This window comes from Marmota flaviventris, chromosome 3, assembly GCF_047511675.1.
Source record: "Marmota flaviventris isolate mMarFla1 chromosome 3, mMarFla1.hap1, whole genome shotgun sequence".
NCBI lineage: Eukaryota > Metazoa > Chordata > Mammalia > Rodentia > Sciuridae > Marmota > Marmota flaviventris.
The window spans coordinates 25443642-25449324 of record NC_092500.1 but is presented as its reverse complement, the minus strand read 5'-3'; the positions used below and the strand labels follow the sequence as shown (position 1 = coordinate 25449324).

Below are 5683 nucleotides of genomic sequence, written 5' to 3'. Positions count from 1 at the left end.
ACAAGTTATTGAATATAATTGTGTCCTGGTCACAGATGTTAAATTGTAACAAAAACAAACAAACAAACAAAAAACTGTTGCGCTCCTTAGAATTACTTGTGCATGTGCATGTGCATGTGCATGTAGAGAGAAAGAAAGATGGAATTAAAAAAAAAAAACTCATGTAGGTGGTTTGGAGCTGTTTTAATCTTTTCGTAATTTCTAAGATTTAGGAAAGTAACTGTTATATTACTTTCTTAAATCCACTTAGAGAATTTTTTTTTTTTGAAAACAGAACAAACTATATTCATTACCACACACAGCAAATGGAGTTTTGGGCACTTTACTTAATAAATTTAGGACATGGAGTACTTGGGACTTAAATCTCTGCTATACACCATTGAGGCATCCCTATTAGCATGAAGTAAATGCTTGTTAGGAAATCTGTTTCCACAGCTTCCCTTTAAAGTTTTCAATTATCTTCTCCTTTTTACATTAGGATTATATCTAAAGAGATCATCAGCCAGAGAGTCTTCTTTTGCTTGTTGTTTTTGTACCTCCATTTCCTGCTTAAGCCACTCTTCTAATTCTGTATTCTTTCGAGCATGGTGAGCTATCAGATCTGATCCTCCAATGATGTGTGGAAGCTTTCCTGCTCCAGGAAATATGGCCTTCTTGAATTTCTTTATTTGACCATAATCATAATTTACCACACATGGATCTCTGCAAGTGGAATTATTAACCACCAATGATCTAAATTCAGTCAGTAACACCTTTCTTGGAAGCATCTCACTATTGTCCTGAAGGTCATCACTGTTCTCTTCTTTAGTTGACCATAGTGACTCTTTGAGCTCACATTTCTTCCCCATTTTGTTTTCTTGAGATATTTTGCTGCTTTCTGGTATTGTTTCATTATTAAAATTATTATTTGTTTCTATATCCATCCTTAACTTCTTTCTTATATTGAACTCTTCCTCTTGTTTTTCAACTTTTACTTCACTTTCTAACTCTGGTTTCATGCTCTTGAATAACTGTTTTGATATTTCATCTTCTATGGCCAAATCATCAATTTCTTTTCTTTTTTTAATTGATCTAAGGTTTTCTGTAGAAAGAGATTTATCAGAAGAATTTTTCACACTGGATTCTAAATCTTCATCATCTGTAAATAAGTTATTTGATATTTTGTCCACAAGCTCATTCTGAGATAGATTCTCCGCCTCATTTTTCCATAGTGAGAGTGTAGCAGGTTGTGTTTGTTCTAAAAGAGAACAAGACATTTCTATTCTTGCTGATTTGGATGAAGACATTTCTTGATTTTCTTCATCTCTTTCCCTTTTTTTGGCACATGGTTGAAAGTAGTTTTTGATGGAGTTTGTCTGCTGCTGTTGAGAAGACCAATCTCTACTTTTATTTACACCTAGGAATTTGGTTGGTGAAAGCTGATAGTTTGGGACTTTTGTCCTAACCAAAGTATTTAATACTATATTGTTATTATTGGAGCTTGTTTTGGAAGGTTCCTGTACAGTGAATGTTTCTTGTGAAAGCATTCTGACTTCTTGTTCCATCTTGGAGATACTTATTTCTTTTGGCCTTTCATTCAAAAACATACATGTATCTGCTTGCTCTGATTCTGTGTCAGCTACATATGCTGTAGTATTCACTGAAGCCACTGGCATTAGTTTTTTATTGACTGACAAACCTTGTGAAAGGCTGGGTCCCGGAGTCGTCGTCTTTAATCCTGTATTGGGTTGGCCCCGAGGATCACAGTAATTTTCTGTAGTCATGAAAATAACTGCCAATCCAATTTCTGCTTCAGGAATAGGTCTAAGACCTTGCCTTTGGAGCACATCCATAATTGAATGGACCCATTTTTTCTGAGAATCAGGAATTAAGATCTGTGTATTCGTTATTCCTATATCAACAACACAAATTCCAGGAGCTGAAAAGAAACTATCTTCTTCTTCATTTTCTTCTGTTATCAACCTAGCTTCTCCACCTCCAAAAATGACTGCTGAACTTAATTTCTTATGCTGTTTGGCATTTAGAAATATAAATGTTTTCCCTTTGAAGATTTGTTTTCTCTCCTGTTGTTCTGATAGATCAATATTTTTACTTCCAATAGTTGGTTCATCAATAGGTGGGTAAAAACTTTCAATTTGTGGAGGCTGTTTCTTGGACTGAACTGCTTTCAGAAATTCAGTAAAATATTCTGGCTTTACAATTGGACGTCCACAGATGAGTGCACATATTGTCTCTGGCCGGGCCCGCAGCGGGAAGGAGCTTCCACATGGGTCCGGCTCCGCAGGACTGGAGTTGACCACCGGCTGCCTCGCAGCGGATAGCCGATGTGCACGCGATCACAGCCCACTTAGAGAATTTTAATAGAAGTTTTAAAATTATAAACCATATCAAGTTATTTCCTTTGCAACTCTAGTGAACACACACAGATTTCTCTAACGGGGAAATGAATTATGTAATTGCTCTTCCTGCAAAGGACCAAGCCCAGGTCTTTGCTGCTGCCTCAGAAGAGCCTGTAATGAAACAGTGTGGCTCACTGGCTTACACTGTAAGCTCTATGGGGCTTACTATGGAGCTCACTCGCTCTCTCATAGCCTCCCTCAAGCCTCTCTTGCCAGTGGTGATTTTCTGGTAAATCACCGGTTTCTTATTTGCAGAATCAGAGGGTAGAACTAGATTGATTTTGAAGCACCCTTTCTACTTTAACATTTAGCTTTTTAGTAATTCCATTTGACCTTAAAAGTGTAGGAACCAGCTGACAAATGTTTAATGAACTTATTATAATAAGACAGTCACCACTTTTTGAGCTTTTATTATGTGCAATGTGGTGTGGAAATTGCTTTCTGCATAGCACTTTATTTAATGTGATGTAGATGGTGCAAGGCCCATTTTACAGGTGCAGAAGCTACAAATAAAAAACAAAAGGGGGCTGGGGTCGTGGCTCACTGGTAGAGATTTCCCTAGTGTGTATGAGGCACTGGGTTCGATCCTCAGCACCATATAAAAAAATTAAATGAGTGAAATAAATATTTTTAAAAAACAACTGTGGTCATTTATTAAAAAAAAACAAAGGGTCTTCTTTGCTATTATAGAATTGTTGAGATATACTTCACCTACTCCACAGCTCATCCTTTAAAGTGTAAAATTCAGTGGTTTTTAGTATATTTAAAGAGTTATGCAATCATGCAAACCAAGTTTAGAACCTTTTATCACCCCCAAAGAAACCCATATCCTTTACTCCCAGTTACTCCCCATTCCCCACTCTCCCAGCTACTGGCAACCACTAGTCTAATTCCTGTCTCTATAGAATTGCCTCTTCTGGAAACTTCCTGAAAATTGAATAGAAACTGTGTGGTCAATATTTATAGTAGCACAATTCACAGTAGCTAAATAATGGAATCAACCCAGATGCCTGTTAATAAATGAATGGATTAAGAAATTGTCATATATATATGACACACACACACACACATATATATATATATTGGCATACACACACACACACACACACACAAATGGAATTCTACTTAGCCATAAAATGAATGAAATTATGACATTTGCCAGCAAATAGATTGAAATGGAGAATATCATGACACTAGCCAAAATCAGAAACTCAAAGGCCAAATGTTTTCTTTCATAAAGTTAGAGTAAAAATAAGGAAAGGAGGAAGGAAGAATAGGATAACATAAAGAACCAAACAAATACAAATCAACAGCTGAATAAAAGGAAGTCTAGTAGAGTTATGTTGCTCTGTACAACTATAGATGATTGCATCTCTGTGAGGTTTTCTCTGTGTCTTCTATTCCATTGATCTTTATGTTTGTTTTGACGTCCCTCCATTTAGCCTGCTGTAGCTGTTAAGAGCTTAGACTCTGGATCCAGGCTGCATAGGTTGGGATCACAGCTCCACAATTTACTTGTTGTTTGACTTAGGAGAACGGGAGAGGGGAGGGAGAACGGGAGAGGGGAGGGAGAATAGGAGGAAAAAGGGAGAAGAAAAAGGTGGGATCGTGAACTGAAATAGATTTCCATGCATGTATGAGTCTGTCAGGATGAACTCAACTATTATGGATAACTATAAAGCTCTAAAAACAGAAAGAAAATGTATGTGGTCTCTCCAAGTAGGGTCTTGTACCCAAGTTTTTCTGGCTGCAGTGTTGTTTACTGCCCAAGTACTACATGCTTTGGAGGACACAGACAAAGTAGGAGATTTGCATTGTCAGGCTCTCCAGAGAAGCAGACCTGAAGGCAATGTATAGATATATTTTAAAAGATTTGCATTCTTGATGACTGCCATTCTAACTGGAGTGAGATGAAATCTCAATGTAATTTTGATTGGCATTTCCCTGATTGCTAGGGATGTTGAACATTTTTTCAGATATTTGCTGGCTATTCGTATTTCCTCTTTTGAGAAATGTTTGTTTAGTTCCTTTGCCTATTATATATTATATTATATTTTGTTGTTGTTGTGTGGTAAGTTTTTTTGAATTCTTTATATATTCTGGATATTAATTCCCTGTTGGAGGAGCAGCTGGCTCCTATTCTGTGGGCTCTCTCTTCATGCTTTTAATTATTTTCTATGCTGTGCAGAAGCTTTTTAATTTGATACCATCCCACTTATCAATTCTTGGTTTTATTTCTTATGCTCTAGGGTCTTGTTAAGAAAGTCAATGTCTGCATCAATATGTTGGAATGTGGAGCCTCAGTTTTCTTCTAGCTGTTGCAAAGTTTCTGGTTTAATTCTTAGGTCTTTGATCCACTTTGAGTGGATTTTTGTGCAGGGTGAAAGAAAGTGATCTAGTTTCATTCTTCTACCTATGGATATCCAGTTTTTCCAGCACTGTTTGTTAAAAAAAGGCTATCTTTTCTCTAATATCTGTTTTTGGCACCTTTTTTTGAGTATTAAATAATTGCATCTATGTGGGGTTTTCTCTGTGTCTTCTATTTCATTGGTCTTTATATTTGTTTTGAGGCCAACAATAATAAATTCTGGCAAGGATGTGGGGGAAAAGGTACCCTCATCCATTGCAGGTGGAAATGCAAATTAGTATAACCACTCTGGAAAGAAAGCAGTATGTAGATTCCTCAAAAACTAGTAACAGAATCGCCATATGACCCAGGTATCCCACTCCTTGGTGTTGATCCAAAAGAACTAAAATCAGCATACTATAGTGATTCAGCCACATCAAGGTTTATAGTAGCAGAATTCATAATAGCCAAATTATGGAACCAGCCCAGGTGAATGGATGGTTAAAGAAAATGTTTTGACCAGTACTTAGGCATCCCTTAGCCTACTGAAGTTGGCATATAACATCGACCATGACAAGACTAATTCCTGCTTGGCTGAGGGAGACACTGGCCACTTGAAATAAGAGCAGACATAAGACAATATACTAATCACTTTGAGACTCAGACTTGACCTGTCTTGTTCACAGCTACAACTCTGCAGCACAAATAGCTGATATGCAGTAATGTAATGATAACATTTATTATGTATTTAACACATACCAGATGTTATTTAATCCTCATGCCACTCCTATGACATAATTACTGCTATTGTTGTCATTTTACAAAAGAGAAAACAGATCAGCTTTCCTGGTTCTCCAGCTGCCAAATGCAGATCTCTGGACTTTTCAGCCTCCATAACCACAGAAGACAGTTCTTTAATTTTTATTGAAGATTAATT

The 5683-nt window shown here is 36.8% G+C and overlaps 1 pseudogene; it reads right to left on the bottom strand.

The window, feature by feature from the left end:
• Window positions 1-320: 320 nt before the first annotated feature.
• Window positions 321-2333, bottom strand: LOC139705070 (nibrin pseudogene; annotated as a pseudogene).
• Between the last annotated feature and the right edge of the window lie 3350 nt (window positions 2334-5683).